The 18,397-nt window shown below is 33.4% G+C and overlaps 1 long non-coding RNA gene across 1 annotated transcript; it reads left to right on the forward strand.

Moving 5' to 3' along the window:
• The first annotated feature begins 10,296 nt into the window (after positions 1-10,296).
• LOC143059077 (uncharacterized) lies at positions 10,297-17,948 on the forward strand. Its single transcript, XR_012973376.1, has 3 exons — positions 10,297-10,600; positions 15,055-15,147; positions 17,355-17,948. It is a non-coding gene; the product is annotated as an uncharacterized LOC143059077 (long non-coding RNA).
• Positions 17,949-18,397: the final 449 nt, after the last annotated feature.

Genomic DNA, 18,397 nt, shown 5'->3' on the forward strand with positions numbered 1-18,397 from the left:
CTCCACAAGAGCCCCAATATGACACAGAAATTAACAACTATAGGTCACCGTACGACCTTCAACAACGAGCAAAGCCCATACCGCATACTCAGCTTTAAAAGGCCCCGAACTGACAATGTAAAACAATTCAAACCAGAAAACTAGCGGCCTTATTTATGTACAAAAAATGAACGAAAAACAAATATGTAACACATAAACAAACGACAACCACTGAATTACAGGCTCCTTACTTAAATGTTCATAACATACTAAATGTATGTTCATATTGAAATTGATAGAAAACCAAAAATTGGGAATTTTGGAAATAAAGGAGGAGGGATAAAAAAAAAACATTTTCCTGTCCCCAATAACCTATGACTTATGAAACTTTAGCTGAAATTCTCCAGCCATTCAATACAAAATTCTTCCAACAACACTTTACATACTTTAAAATACGCTCTGAATGCCCGCGATTTCGCGGGTGTGTTCTAGTGTAATTGTATGCCAACACTGTTGTAATTTGATATACACATATCCTCAGTGATTGATATAACCTTGCATCCAGTTCATGTTAAGTTATGGGCATAAAAAACTCTATAGTCCATACAGCATATTTGCAGGCCAATCTCAAATTACACCACTAGCAAGGCACGGGGGGGGGGGGTCTCTTCCTATATAAAGGTATATACATATGTGCCGCTGGAATGGGTCCCTTTTTTGATCCGTCAAATATATCAATGGGGTGCAATTTTACCGAGGAAATATATCAATAGGTAGTAATTGACCGATTGTGATATATCAATGGGTCATAAATATATGAATGGGTTATGATTTCGCTGTGAAATATATGTATAGGTAGGGATTTCACAATTATTCAATATATGAATGGGGGGTGTTTTTAAAATCCCAGCTGCACACCTGTACCCTCAAAAACCCCATGAGGGCCCTCACTGTTTTACATTGATCACTTTTCACCCCCCCCCCCCCCCCGTGTAGCAAGGCTTTCCCTTAAGGAATATTATTCCCAATACTCAAAACAAAAATATCTTCAACACTTTTATTAAATAATATTCCTTAATTACTTTAAAACACTACTAAACATTTAAAGATACGTGTGCACAGTTCTTTATAAATACTATAGTTCATAATTTTATAAATTCTCGTGATTTGACCACATACAGACTTTTAAAAGTTGTGTTAAGGCAATGAACTCATATCAAAATGAACATTGTCATTATTTTAATAACATCTTCAGCATGTGGAAAGCTTGTAAGCAAAGGGACTTCACCTCCAAGTGTAAACTATGCTGGCTTGTCTCTTTCTTTACTGTTGTTGAATCAAACACTCTCTTTACTTCCTAATCAGGAACATTGACAATTGTATTTCCACTTGATTCTTCACATAAAATTGAGAATGGAAATGGGGAATGTGTCAAAGAGACAACAACCCGCCCAAATAAAAAACAACATGTCTGCTGAAAATATATTAACCAACAACAAATTGTTTATTTGTACTTAGTCATAAGAAACCTCAAATAAAAAAAAATACATATGTTTTTTTTTTAAAACTCAGTGGATAGTTTTCATTATAAAACTTATGTACATATACCTTTTTTCTGAAGAAAATTCTTTAATTTATTCATATTTAGAAGAAGTTTACTTTATTTTATTGCAGTGACCTCAGTGTGACCAATCTAGTAAAAATCCGGTGATCACAATACGCATGGATGTCCTTAAAATAAACTATTATCTGTATTTACATGTTTAACACGTGCTCAATTTCCGTGCTTTTTGTTGATTTTTTGTCGATTGTTGACAAACAGGTGACAATCGGTAAACTTCGGCTACAATACACGAACTTTAATTACCTGCCATATTTTCACAACAATACTGACCGATTGAAAAAAAAATTGACGATTATACGAAATTTACACGAAAAAAATGATAAATTCGTGCACAGAAGACTAAGTTTATGATGTTTGTATGCATTGGTTCAAGAATTGGAAGAACATTATTTTTCACCAGTCACTCGTTTCTTATGACTTTAAGACAGCATTAGTCACACTTTGAAAAGGAAAAATCCCTTTGCCTACAATCCACGTGGAAAATAACTTGGGAATCAGTGTCCCTCGAACTGTAGACAAAGAAATTTAAATTAAAAAAATTAACCATACATAAAATTTAAGTATACATTTGTACTAGTATACAAAATCATTCAACATTATATTTATCAAATAAAGCAAAACAAAACAGAAATATTGCAACCATTATTTAATCTTCCAAGACAAAAAGATTTTTGTGACATATTTCAACAGATCAATGAAATTATATACACATCCAAAAGTAAACATCATGAAATTACGGACAAATTATTAGAATTACTTTTAAATAGGTTCATTTGAACAAAAAGCTGCTTCCATCACATATTTTTTTTTGTAACCGTGTCATATTGGCATCTTCTGCCTTTCTCAACACATACATACATAATTTATTGTTGTATCCATATTTCCCCCTTCATTATTTTCCTATTTTCAGAAATCAAAACATTACTTATAGTCATTTTTTATAAATTGCAATTTGGTCTCACCATATTCTAATCAAAAAAAATCTTTAGGTTGTTCGAACTATATTGACATGAATCATCGTGTGATACGGTGCTTTTTGTCCGCGATTTGCTTTTTGTCCGCTTTTGCTTTTTGTCCGATTATTTTGCTTTTTGTCCGATACTTTTGCTTTTTGTCCGTTGCTTTTTGTCCGTTTTGCTTTTTGTCCGATAATTTTGCTTTTTGTCCGATACTTTTGCTTTTTGTCCGTTGCTTTTTGTCCGTTTTGCTTTTTGTCCGATAATTTTGCTTTTTGTCCGACACTTTTGCTTTTTGTCCGTTGCTTTTTGTCCGTTTTGCTTTTTAGCTCACCTGGACCATAGGACTAAGTGAGCTTTTCTCATTTTCTCATTATTCGTCGTCGTCATTAATTTTTACAAAAATCTTCTCTTCTGAAACTACTGGCAAAATTAAAGCAAACATGGCCAAAATCATCCTTAGGGTATTTAGTTTCAAAAAAGTATCTGATGACCCCGCCCAATAATTAAGATGGCCGCAATGTCTAAAAGAAGAACATCGCATAAAATGTAGATTTTGGCTTATATATCTGAAACAAAACCATAGAGACAATCTAACAAGGGATAAGAACATTTCGCCTCATAAAATAATGTGGACCAGTCAGAACTTTTCATGTGGGACAATATGAGCTCTTAATTTTAAAAAAAAGTGGGACAATCGGGAATAAGCCCTACAGACTTTAGCAATTCTAAAATAAACACTGTTGATGTATCTCTTTTAAATTTTCTATCAAAAAGTGTTTTACATTTACGAATGCACTATATTGTATCTGTATCTAAAATATTAAACGCATTTATTTCGTGATAGAAATTAAGTAAATGCTTAAGTAACCATTTTATTACTTTTCCCCCTCTTTTCGAGTTTGTCAAACAAAAATAAACTACTTTGTTGAAAATGCTGTTGTGTTAACCAAAGTTTCCTTAATCTTATTACTTGAATAACCTCGAACTTCCTCGTCATTTGGATATAGTTGCTAAATAATTCCGAAATGTATGGATTAATACAGTTTATCTAAATAAATAGCTACACATGTATTACGTAAACTTTGTGATAGTGTTCCAAAAATGAAGTTTGTTTGTTTGTTATATTTGTAATATTTGTAATGTTTAAGAAAAATAAAGTTGTTGGAAATATGACGAAAATATTACCAGACTTAAAAAAGTTTTTTTTTAACTGAAATGTTGCAAAATATTTTGGAGCGACTGTCAATCGGCCATTCGCATATAAGTGCAAATGGTGACTATATATTATTAGCGGGAAGAAGAAACTGTGCTTAAGCAATAACATGTCGTAAATGTGTGCACTTCCACATGTAGCAAACGCCGACACCATTTAACATAATGATAAAACTATTCAAACGAGAAAACCATTGATTTACAAAACACTATACGACAAACAAATACAGAAACAAACAACAACTATTGAATTACAGATTGAAACTCCGTTCCTGACTTATTCGTATGATTATCATATATAATATTTGACGGTTAAACATCAATTTAGAATTTCAATAACGAAACCATCACTCAAGGATTATTTGATTTGATAATTTCTAAACTATTCTAAAGTTTCGAGCATATAAAAAAGAAGATGTGGTATGATTGCCAATGAGACAACTATCCACAAAAGACCAAAATGACACAAACATTAACAACTATAGGTCACCGTACGACCTTCAACAATGAGCAAAGCCCATACCGCATGGTCAGCTATAAAGGCCCCGATAAGACAATGTAAAACAATTCAAACGAGAAAACTAACGGCCTTTATTTATTTATGCATGTGCCTGTACCAAGTCAGGAGCCTGTATATTCAGTGGTTGTCGTTTGTTTATGTGTTACATATTTGTTTTTTCATTTATTTTTTTGACATAAATAAGGCCGTTAGTTTTCTCGTTTGAATTGTTTTACATTGTCTTATCAGGGCCTTTTATAGCTGACTATGCTGTATGGGCTTCCCTCGTTGTTGAAGGCCGTACGGTGACCTAATGCTGTTAATGTCTGTGTCATTTTGGTCTTTTGTGGATAGTTGTCTCATTTGCAATAATACCACATCTTCTTTTTTATAAGAATGCCAACTCCTCACACGTACAATTATTACTTCATTTTCTTTTTTTCACTCATCTAATTATTATGTCTATTTTAATTCAATATTGTATCCATATAAATGTATATGAACGCTTACATATATATAATTATTGCGATATCATATATAAGAGAGAGGCAAAGTGTACCAAAGGATAATCACACTAAAAAGGGTTGAAACAAACCAACAAAGCCGCAGCTGAATGAAAAACAACAAGATACACAACAGTCCACAAAACAAATGGTCCGAGAACACAATTAATTCGTAGTGCATTTCTTTTAGAACATAAATGAAAATTAAAATAATCCCACCTGCGCTTTCTCAATGAAACTTTTACAGTGTGTTGTACTAATTTTGGGACAAATTATATCAAAATTATAGAAAACTTCATCGCGTCTAACTCAAAATTGGACAATTTTGTGTTTAGGGTGTCTTGAAATCTTTTGACAGCTTCCGAAGTGCTAATTTTTAACCTTTTTCAGCTGGACCAAATCACTACTTTCCTGTAAAATTCTGGACCCAAATTTTTTTACAGTGTAATTTCACCCCCCCCCCCCCTACTTACAATGTGAGGCATTAAACAAGGAGAAATACATTTGGAAGGGGTATAAAAATTATTGGCAAGTAACCCACTGTTATCACTAGGGACTAATAACGAAAATCAAGGGACGACAATTGTGGTCTCGGACGAAATCATTGAAATTTAAAATCTGAGCAACAAGAACCAATGCAACTGTGATGATGTATGGTTAACTGGAAGAGTAAGATAATCCTGCTCCGTCCATTAAGTTTTAAAAAGTCATGTATTAAACTCAAACTCTCGAACACGTTGTCTTGGAAGATCTTTATTCCAAGGGGTCCTTAATAGTTGCTTTTTGATAATCCTATAAGGAGTTTATAATTTAACTCCTTGCGAACACTTTCATAAGGAACGAAAATTCCGATCTGCATCTTTTTGAAAAGATTGCAAATATTGTTTAAATTAAATAGGGTATCCCATTTCAAACCCAGCGTCTCGGAAAATCTCATTTTAGGGCACTAGACAATGATTAAATGTAGTAATTCGATATAATAATACATGGATTTCTCGCGAAAACATCGTTAAGGCGAAATTTAAAGTTTGTCTTGGCTGATTGAAGAAATTTCACAATAAAAACTGAAACGCAAAAACGCAAAAACGCATAAAGATGTTTATTCAGGACAATAACTTATATAAAACAACAGCAGAAATACATATAATGTATCACCAATGGAGGTTGTAAAATACTGTAGGTGATACTTAAACGAAATGTTCTATTTATTTTTTTTTTGTCGTTAAGGGGACTGGAGGGTATTAATCCATTATTTTTTAAATATACATGTAGGATTTTGCTTGTTTTTCTATAGATGAACTTTTATCATATACTAAATAGAAAAATCAAATAAAAACATGGGGTTATCGTTCACTTAAGCTCACAATCTGCCCTCGAAAGAAGCAACCATTTTTGTTAAGGTACTTTTTTTAAGTTGAACTAATAGGAGAAATAAAGAGATATATATATCGAAATAAAAAAAGAACTAAATTACAGAAATCGATTTAATTTTACAACTGTTTAGTTTACGTAAAGCATATTTGAAAAATATCTATAGGTCACCGATGAGTTGAAAAAGACATTTTAATTCTAATGCCAAAACAAAATGTCATTATTGCACTAAAGGGAGACAATTTGGAGCTTTTACAGTGATATAAACATTTGAAAAATAAATCTGAGGCCAAAATCATTCGATTTTTTGGGTTGATTTTTGAGCCAATTCATAAAGTTATAACTAATAGTGTAATAAATAAAATTTGTAATGAAAACAAAAATGATAAAATGTTTGCTGAAATTACCCTCGAGCCTCCGAAAGAGCAAGTATTGCACAAAAAAAAAGGAATCATCCTTTAACGGAAACAACTCTTGAAATCATCGGCTATTCGTCGATGACTAAAGGCTATTTATTTCTGAAATCTAAATTTTGTTTTGCTGTTCTGAGTGTTCAAGATGTTACATGCAGCTAAAATATTGGTAAAACATTTGAAAAAATACTGATCTGTATAAAATTTACACAAAAGTAAACGAATGAAAGCGACTGGAATGCAGTCCAGGACTTGGATAAATAAGCACATTTAAACAAGAGTGCACACACTGAAATGTCTCGCTTACTTTACTCATCATTAATATTATGTTGATAGCCCTAAGTATAAAGATTTATTACAACTGCCACATAAACTTAACATTTACCAAGATAGCTAAACAAAGACCAAATGAATTATGAAAATGAGGTAAAGGTCAGACGAACCATACCAGGCAGACATGAACAGCTAACAATTCTTCGATACAACAAATATACTTGACCTATTACTTATAGTTTAAGAAAAACAGACCAAAACACAAAACTTAACACTGTGCAATGAACCGTGAAATTGAGGTCATGGTCAAATAAAACCTGGGAGACTTATATATAGATCATAAGATATTTTCATGCACCAAATATAGTGACCTTTGGCATATAATATTAGATAAAAAGATCAAAACTCAAAAACTGAACTTTGACCACTGAACCATGAAAATGAGGTCAAGGTCAGATGATATCTTCCCGCTAGACATGTACACCTTACAATCATTCCATACAACAAATATTGTAGACTCATTGCATAAAGTATGAGAAAAACAGACCAAGACAGAAAAATTTAACTATAACCACTGAACCGTGAAAATGAGGTCAAGGTCAGATGACACCTGCCAGTTGGACATGTACACCTTACAGTCCTTCCATACACCGAATATACTAGCCCTGTTGCTTATAGTATCTGAGATGTGGACTTGACCACCAAAACTTATTCTAACCTTTGTTCACTGATCCACGAAATGAAGTCGAGGTCAAGTGAAAACTGTCTGACGGGCATGAGTACCTTGCAAGGTACGCACATACCAAATATAGTTATCCTATTACTTATAATAAGAGAGAATTCAACATTACAAAAATTCTGAACTTTTTTTCAAGTGATCACTGAACCATGAAAATGAGGTCAAGGACATTGGACATGTGACTGACAGAAACTTCGTAACATGAGGCATCTATATACAGAGTATGAAGCATCCAATTCTTCCACCTTCTAAAATATTAAGCTTTTCAGAAGTTAACTTACACCGCCGCCGCCGGATCACTATTCATATGTCGAGCTTTCTGCAACAAAGTTACAGGCTCGACTTAAATGACAGGTTATATGAACTGAGTGGCAATAAAAGCACAAGTCTAACACTTGCTTTTTAAAAAATTAAAATCTTTATTTAAAATGGTCATCTTTAAACAAACAAAAATTGAATATGAAAATTTACAATTCCAACAATAGATCGATATTAAACAGAAATGTTTCATTATCATTTTTCGGCTACAATTGGTATATGAACCATTCAAATGTCAAAATATCAACATAGAGTATTTACAAAGAATGTTTCTGTTATGTTGTGCAACTAAATCTCTACAGCAAATGCTAGTGAGAACACTAGATGTTAATTAGGATCCAGCGAAAAGCCAGGCTTTTGTCCACGAAGGTAGCAAATTGTCGGTGTGACTATCGCTGACGGCTTTTGGTAACACACGATATGGTTGTTGGTCATGTTGTTATCACCAAGGGAAGGTCATCGTGCTCTTAATTTCCACACAAACTGATATAGCTCCAAAGGTTTAACAATGAACACCAATGGACACTCATGTCAATTGGAAGGCCACGCGGAATCAAAATCGGAGATGTTAAAGACAAATGCATCGGTCATGCTGGGCTTTTGTTGCTTAATGTCTAAATGGACATGGGCTATAATTAAAAGATCCTTTTGCGGAATTTGTGGATTATTTGGTCAACTGTATACAGTCTACGAGCAATTGCATCCTGGGAAAAGCCTCATTAGATAAACCCCAATTTGTTTGTAATTGGTTGTCAGAAAGACCTGGCATATAGTCTTATATTTATTGAACTTACTTACTTACAATAAGGGATAAGCCAGCGAGTAAGTCAGCAAAGGGTTAGGGAAGTACCTTGGTATATAAAAAAGTCGAAATAAACAATTGCCGGCTGGCCAAGAGATTCTCCGCGTGGGGTATGATGCCAGAGGTAGAAGTAGGCATTGCCTTAAAAAAGGCACAGATCACTTAGGCCCAAGACCCGTGCGAGTTTGACAACAATGAATTAAAAGGGTAAGGTGGTACCTCTGTTTGCAACGAAGTCGAAATACACTTTAATAATTGCCGGCTGGCCAAACTAAAAGATTCTCCACGTAGACCATTTTACCAGAGATAGAGGAGGGCATTGCCATACAAATTTCTTATAGCACTTATGCCCTAGACCCGTACGAGTTTGACAATAATGAATCAAAAGGGGGAGATGGTACCTCTGTTTACAACAAAGTCGAAATAAAGTATTGCCGGCTGGCCAAACTAAGAGGTTCTCCACATAGGCCATTTTACCAGAGATAGATATGGTAATTGCCTTTAAAATGGCATATAACACTAATTCCAAAGACCTGTACGATTTTGCCTGCAAGGGGTTAAAAATAAAAGGTGTTACCTTTGTTTACAACGAAGTCGAAATAAACCTCTACCTCTGGTATAATGATCCACGTAGAGAATCCCGGAGTTTGGCCTACCGGCTACAGTTATTTTGACTTTAATGTGAACAGAGGTACCACCTCCTCATTTTAGCTCTTTACTGACAAACTCGTACGGGTATATGCCATATAAGTGCTATAGGCTATTTTAAAGGCAATGACCACCTATACCTCTGGTAGCATGGCCCATGTGGTGAATCTCGTAGTTTGAACAGCCGGCAATATTTCATAACGACTTTGCGATATACTAGAATACCCTCCTTTCCTTTTGCTGGCATAAGTGCTATAAACCATTTTAAAGGCAAGGCCCACCTCTACCTCTGGTATCATGATAAACGTGGATCATCTTTTATTTTTGGCCATCCGGCAATAGTTTATTTCGACTTTGTTATATACCAGGGTACCCTCCTTACCCTTTGCTGACAAACTCGTACAGATCAATGGAATAAGAAGTATGGGCCATTTTAGATGCAATGTCCACCACTACCTTTGTTATAATGGCCTATGTGGAGAATTTCTTTGTTTGGCCAGCCGGCAATAATTCATTTCGACTTCGTTGTAAACATAGATACCACCTCCCACTTTTAACACTTTGCTGAAGCACTGGTACGGGTCTACGGCATAAGTGGCCATTTTTGAGGCTATGGCCACTTCTACCTCTGGTATCATGGCCCATGTGGAGAATCTCTTCGTTTAGCCAGCCAGCAATAATTTATTTCGACTTTGTGATATACTTAGGTACCCCCCTTACCCTTTGCTGATTAACTTACACGGGTCTGGGACATACGTTTTATGGCTATGTTAGAGGTAATGCCTACCTCATCCTCTGATATAATACCCTGCGTATAGAATCTCTTAGTTAGGCCAGTCGGCTTAATTTATATTTTCGTTGTAAAACGCAGCGATGTTAAGGCGATTTACATAAGATATTTTCAGGGGCAGATAACCCCGTAAGGACCTCATTATGTATTCATATATTCATCAATGGCGGAGGCTGCGTCTATCGATGAAAATGTATGAAATCAATTTACATACATGCCTGTTAACTAAAAACGGCTATTAATATGATGTAATTTATTTATCGAAATACAAATATTGTATGTTTGTGCTTGGATTATTATGGAAACAGTTACAATAGCTGTTTTTCTTGGCGAGATTGTCGGCTTTTGGACCCCGCAGATCAACCAATGAGAAGACGATCGACGTCAAATAGATGTTTGCAGTTTGCTGAATGGAAAGAAATTTGCAGCGAAATTTATTTTCACTTCTACGTGAAAATCTAACCAGAAAAGTAAGTGTGAGCCACAAGACATGTATTTATTATGAAACATATGTTGCTTGTTGTGTTTCTCATTCGCTCCAGAGGGCGAAAACTGTATAGATTCTACTGTTATATAGATAAAAACGAGTTCAATGAGGACAAGCATGACATACACGTGGTCAAAACAAAACAAGACTGCTACAAATAGCTGAAATATAAGTTATCTATCGAGTCTCGTCAATAAATGAACAATATATCGAATGAATCAAGTTTCCTGCATTATACCAAGGGCCCATTCTCATCGTTTACCCCGAAATTCGTTTCTAATTTTCGTTTCGCAGGTGTCCTGCCTACCTGCCATTCCTGGTTGGGTACATATTGCTCTAATCCAAATAATAATGATATCGTGGAGCTATTAATTTGGAGCACAGGGGCTGCGCATACATACTTGCTCAAAAGGAACCTGAAACACGTAATCTGGAGCTTGACATATGTTGTACCCCTCCCCCTAGTCCAAATAATTATGAGGGGGATAGGACCTTTATCAGGACTCCGGGATCGGGTGTTTTTAGATTGGCAGTTTGGGATGAATCTGGGTCCATCCGCTCTTATTCTGGTTCGCCCTAGTTTCTGTTCGCCCTAAAACCTGTTTGCCCCGAGTCCATTCGCCCTGATTTTATTTTTTAGTATAGTGTTGCGTTGTGTGTATATATTTGAATGTGTTGAAGTCAGTCTACAATTTCGCCGAATATTTACGATGTTTCATGTTAACTTGTCTAAAGCTAGCTGCTATACTAGGTTATCAGTTTCAGTACATTTCAAGACTACAAGATATTGTTTCTGTGAATTTCAGCACTACATTGTATTTTTAAATGTAAAACAACTGAAGGCTAAGTTGTTGTCTTGCTGCCACGAGGATAAGTTTCTGTAAATTCAAAGACTTCAAATAGTATTTGACATAAAACAACTAAATACTAACATGACTAAGTTATTTATATATTTAACTTTAATCTAAACTTTATTGATACATGTACATTTTAACAATTTAAAAATATTGAGTAACAGTTATAACAAGATCAATTCTGAACTGTACTTTGCACACATTTATTTACTAATCAAATATTTAAAAAGCAATAAATATAATTACTATTAGTGAAACAAATACCAAAAACACGGTCACACTGCTGAGGCCCCTCATGGGGGTCCTAGTAATCACATAATCACCATTTTTTTGCCAATATAATCACATAATCATTAAATATTTGCTTATCTTTAGTAATCAAATAATCATAAACTAAAAATACAGTCCTAGGTAATCAAATAATCATGAAATATTTGGCTTAATAATCAAATAATCATTAAAAAAACGGCCAAGTAATCACATAATCAAAAACCCCATGAGGGCCCTCACTGTTTTACATTGATCACTTTTCATCAGTGTTTTTATCCATCCTTTTTTTTATTTTTTATATTTCAAACTGAATTTTACCCATCCAAGCTGACTATTTTATTTGAGAAAAATGTTATTCTCATTATTAATCTATTAAAGACAATTTATATAACAATCAGTGATATCAAAGGTTTCAAATGACACCTAATCAGCAATCAAAATTCAATCAACAGTAATTAAAAGTAATTATAAAATAAAGTGTAGCAATGCAGCCAAGAATTTTATTTAATTAATATAAATTTGGCAAATATTCTGTATTTAACTTTAAATATATATAATTATATTTCGTTCATTGATGTAACATATACATATCATAAATGAATATAGGGAGAACGAACCCAGTCGAACGGACTATCAGGGCGAACAAACTCAGTGCGAACGAACCTAGGGCAAACATGTAATCAGGGCGAACGATCCCGATACCGTTTGGGATTGACCTTTTCAGGATCCGGGAATTCTTTTTTCGAATTTCCGGACCTCCAGATTTCGAATTTTTAAGCCTGTGATTTCGTGTTTTTAAGCTATATGTATCCCGGTAAATAGAAGGGACCAAGTTATAAAATTTTCTTGGGGAGCCTGCTTGCAAGAAAGTTGTTTATTCTAAACGGAGAAAGCCATTTCTTTGTAGGAACCTGTAGATTAAGGGCGTCTCTTAATAAAAAATAAAATACAAACATGAAAGTGTTCATTTGTAACAGTTTAACCGTTAAACAAACCAGGCATCAGGACCACAGATACCCCCCCCCCTTTTTTTTGTCCAGGTTTAGGAATCCCCCTTTTTAAAATAACTGGATCTGCCCCTGCCCATTGGTAACATTTCCCATTTCCATTCTCACATTTCTATTACATATATAATGTATATCTTGTTTTTGAGTACTACATGTATAGGGACATTATTCGTAATAAAGGGTCGAAATTATCGCGTTTTTCAAATAATGACTTTAAACCGCTTGAACAAATTTTCATGAAAATTTGCTGAAATGTAATATACATGTATGATCCCTTATGATTTTTTAAACAATAAATATTTTTAGATTTTACTCATTCCCTTTATGGGATTTTAATATTATTTAAAAAATAATCCATGAACTGTGCCACTGTTGGCAATTTTTTTTATATTTGTACATGTACCCCCAGCACCACTTTTAGTCTTTAAAAAAGTTGGGGCATACTGTTTTACTTCTGTCTGTACATCCTTAGGTCAGTCCGTCCCATGAATATTTTTCGTAGCACTGTTTGCAGGAATGTTACAAGGATTTTTTGAAATTTGGCTTCAGGGTTTATACATGTATGAGTCAGTTATACTGTGTGATGCTTTTTTCAGATTCATCACTCAACAACTTTCTGTTAACCTTATATTTTAAGGGTATGGGGATATTATTAGTGAGCAGTAGCTCACAGAGATTCAGGTGTTTGTTTTAGATTTTATTATTTAGGAGGGGGGCTGGCTATTTAATATGGGCAGTGCTTTCAGCATTTCTAGTCAATCATGAACATTGATTTAAGACATAAAAAAGAGCTAAAATGACCACACTTGTATGGCCAAAACAAATATATGTCAGTCTGTCTGTTTAAGGTTACATTCTTACATGTATATCATCAATATATTAGGGTAGGTAGGTCAGTATTTCACTTTTACTATTTTTTTCCTTTTCCTTTTTTGTGCATGATTTTGAGTTGTGCCATGGTCTCAGTTGTCCATGGGCCGAGTTTACCCATATTTTTAATGATTGGATTATTTCCCTTGGTTATTGGTTGGAAAAAAATGGGGGTGAAGTTTTTATTTTATGACACGAGTTGCAAGTTTCCTTAGAACAGCTGTCATATTCACGAATGTGAACATTGGGATGTATCAGGCAATTGATTAAATTTAATGGCAACCCTAACTTCGCTTTTGACACGAGTTTTATAAATTTTTCACTTTACGACAGGAATAAAATGGCTTTGAGTCAGCGCTCAAATTAGGGTCAGTAGAGTAACTGTAAACAGACATATACATGTACATGTATTTTTTTTTTTGGCCTGTTATCAATGTGTATCATCGTACAGTTGATATAGGTACTAACCAAGCGGGCATGATCGTTTTTGAACTGACATGGTAACGAAAATCTTTATTTTGTTTTATCAACATTCAGTGTACAGTTCTCAACATCTGAAATTCTTGCTCCAAAATAATTTTCGCAATGATTTTTTCATATTTATAAGACATATTTTATATTCTAATATATATATATATATATATATAAGAACAATTAACTTGTAAATGCGCAAATAGTTGTGTATGTCAACACCAACTTTCAATTTCCATATAATTGTTGAGACATTTACATGTTTTACCTTAAATGTTAAAGAAAGCTAATACAGGACAAAAGTAATAGTTACCAATCATAAACCAACCGGTGATTTCTCATTCCTTGAAAATTTTTGTGTAATAAACGAGTATGAAAATTTTATTTTTGTGTACGGTGTACAGCAACTTAACTATCAATGACTGTGCACCATACAGACAGATTTATGTGGTCAGCTAAACACCGTACACAACGCTTCTTTTCAGAATAAAATATCGAAAAAAACATATATACATGAAAGATTTCAATGCCAATTATTGATACAACTATACTTATTACAAACACACAGTGGTCTTCTATCAGATAAAGAGTTGCAATTAATATAGAATTATATCGGATGAGACGAGTGCCAACTTCTTTGACAAGTATTTGGACATGTTTTTAGTAATCGTTCTTGTTTTGGGAAAATAATGAGACATCTCTAATCATCAACCTACGACCAAATCATTTCTTTAATCAACAATTACTTTTTAGATTGAGTTACACATTGATAATTATATGAGAACAAAGCAATGATTTTCATTACCGTGTGAGGTCAAAATCGATCATGCTCGCTTGGTAAGTAACTATATCCGCGATGTTATTTCTTTATTTAACAATTATTTGAATCATTATACACATGTTTATGTTCTTATATATTTAAAAAAGTATCTGTTCGTAATTAAATGATTACCTTTTTTTTTCAGCTTACCTGTTAATTACAAGATACAGTATGCCATTCCAGGTTTGATGAAATATAAAGTGATGGTTTGAAATTGGAGTTTTATTTTAATAGACAGGTAAGTTGTTTTATCCTGCAATCAGCTAACTTTTGTACAATGAGACAACTCTCCTCAAGTGTCCAAATGACACCAAAATTAACAACTATAGTTATAGGTCACTGTATGGCCTTCAACAATGAGCAAAGCCCATTCTGCATATTCAGCTACAAAAGGCCCCTAAATTGCAAATGTATTTTTTAGCAATTCAAAGGAGAAAACTAACAGTCTAATATGTAACACAGCAACACACTACAACCACTGAATAACAGGCACATGCATACAGAATGTGGAGGGGTTAATAGTCTATAGATATAGGAAGATGTGGTGTGAGTGCCAATGAGACAACTCTCCATCCAAATAACAATTTATAAAAGTTAACCATTATGGCAGATTTTACAGTATTGTGTTCTGTCTCCTACTTTCATGTTGCTAATGTGACGGAGACAAAAATGAGTAACGTTAGCGACATTTGGACATGTCACATGAGCAACAACATCTTTAAAAGTTAAAATGTATGCACACAGTGATGTTTAATATATGCCTGGAGTAATAAAATTGTACAGTCTGGTTTAGAATTTCTAAATATACAGAATGTCATTTGCAGGTGTACTTTATATCAAATGAATACACAAGAAACCAATTCGTAATAGTAACATTAGCAACATCTACTATCATGACATTATGTTTTGTTGCGAACGTCTTTTTGATGGACGGAATACATTTAAGGTCCTCTTGTAACGATATTACATACAACTTACCTTCTTTGCTTCCCCATCATGTGAAGGAACTGACTCCGAATCTATTTCTGCAAAGGGCGATATCGTAACTCCTATACAGGAGAGATACAGATATAAATATATGTTGCTCACGTGACACTGATTTGGACGGAAACCTCGAACAGTAACGTTCGCAAAAAATAAAACAGCCAATGATATTGATTCCTCAAGTCCTTTGACCCCCTTACGTCATCCAAATTTAATATGATTGCTATTTTCAATTATTTATAAAACCCGGGATAAAAATAACTACAATGGGCTGTCTGAGAACTAACAAGAAAATTGCGATCGTGACATACCACAATGGACGGAAAAGATGTGACGTTAGCAACAATATTATTAAATTACCTTTTTTAGCCTTTACCAATAAAAATCTGCCTTAAAGTTATGATTAAAACACAAAAGAAGACTTTTTATTAAAATATAAGTCCATGTTATTAGGCTCCACTTATAAATAATACTTCAAAATTCCACTCCAAATAAGCTGGATGTCAGTAAAGTAGGTCATGATGTCTATTCCATGTCCAATATTTTGAAATTGAAAACCCTCTAATTCTAACATAAAAGACAAACACAGAGTTATTTTTATTTTTATTTACTCAGAAAGACACATTTTATTCAATAACATAATGCATTATTCCATTACACAGTCTGTTTCACAGTTTCAGCAATTGCTTTTTTGATGGATACAAAAAACAATAATTCCTTCTTATTGTAAAATCTGCCTTATATGTCAACGTACGGCCTTCAACAAGGAACCTTGGCTCACACCGAACTTAAAGCTATAAAGGGCCCCAAAATTACTAGTGTAAAACCATTCTTACGGGAAAACCAAGTCCAACAGTCTTATCTATATAAAAAAACAAGAAACACGTATAAATTATATAAACAAAAGACAACTACTGTATGTAAGTGAGCCTGTTATTTTAATTTTTGCAAATAAATTTCTGTTTTCTTACATTGTAAGAATATTAATGTACATGTATGATGTAAATTCAGAAATTATTGTAATATTTTATATATATGGCAAATTTGCATTTTGAATATTGCAATAGTGGAACTCACATTCTGAAATCAATAAATATAACTCATTTTATTTTAAAGTTTGATCAAAGTAGTGCACCTTATTAAAATGTGTGTGAAAAATAACATCCTTGTTCAAATGTTTAATGAAATTTCTCGCTACATTGAAGACCCATTGGTGGCCTTCGGCTGTTGTCTGCTCTATGGTTGGGTTGTTGTGGCTTTAACACATTCCCCATTTCCTTTCTCAATTTTATTATTCATGTTATTAAATAAAGACCAGGGAATTATATTGTTTGCATTTAAACAGTAACTTCTTGAAGAAATATGTTTGCACTTACTTTTTAATATTTTAATCATAAATACATGTATCATGTTAAACATTTCATTTAATATATTCATTATATTTGCATTTTCATATTTCAGCAATGATGATCACCTGCACCGAGACAGCAGAAGAAAGTTACTTATTTATAACTCATCATGACCATTTAATACCGAAAATCTGATTAAAATTTGTTTGGAAAGCCAACAAATATTTCAATGAAAAGTAGAAAAAAGACAGCAATTCTATATCATGTATATCATGTACTAAGCAGAAGCATTTGCTGTTTCAAGACCCAATTGAATTGGAGTTTAGCGTTTTGATGCAGTGAGACAGAGGAATATTTAAGTGAACAGTTTAGCTTCTTTTTCATCATCGTCTATCATTAAAGTTGATGTTTACCATCGGAGAGAGCTTTTTATACCTCAGTTAAAATGAATTCTAAATACAGGCAGTTTGGAGACTTGTATATTTTCTTACAATTTGAGTTTCTAAAAAGGATTACATTTTTTTTTTAAAATGTGTTGCAACAGTTTCATGGATTTAATTTGTGGTCTCTTTCGTGAAATATTTGAAAAATCTGCAATATCTAACCAAGTAGTTTATAAGAGATCTACAGATAAACATATGACAATCACATGTATGATATTCAGATGAATTTGAAAGAAGGAAATATATTATTTATAAGACTTCAATATGAGTGTTTAGTTATTTTTTTGGCAATTACAGGCATGACAGGGAGTAATTATAAGATAAAGTTATTTGATTTAAACATAAATCCTACCTACAGATATACATGCGATATACAATGTTCATATGCATGTAGGCATAAAATTCACTGACGCACCACTAATTTGAGTTACAAATAATACATGTACATGTACATTTGTGTACATGTAATTATAAAAGTAAGAATATGACATATAAAAAAAAAATTGATTGCCAATGAAACAACTCTCCATCAGGGAAAAAATAGTTGTATACATATTGGCTACCTGCAGAGACATGAGAGAACAAGAAAATCATATTTTATCATGATTTATAATTTTTCAATTTCATTTCATATAAACATTGAATACAGGCCTAGGTGTACAAAAAGTTCAAAAGCATAAAACAGTGTTGTACAAAATGTTGTAATCATGCA

The sequence above is a fragment of the Mytilus galloprovincialis genome, chromosome 14, assembly GCF_965363235.1.
Source record: "Mytilus galloprovincialis chromosome 14, xbMytGall1.hap1.1, whole genome shotgun sequence".
NCBI classification, from domain to species: domain Eukaryota; kingdom Metazoa; phylum Mollusca; class Bivalvia; order Mytilida; family Mytilidae; genus Mytilus; species Mytilus galloprovincialis.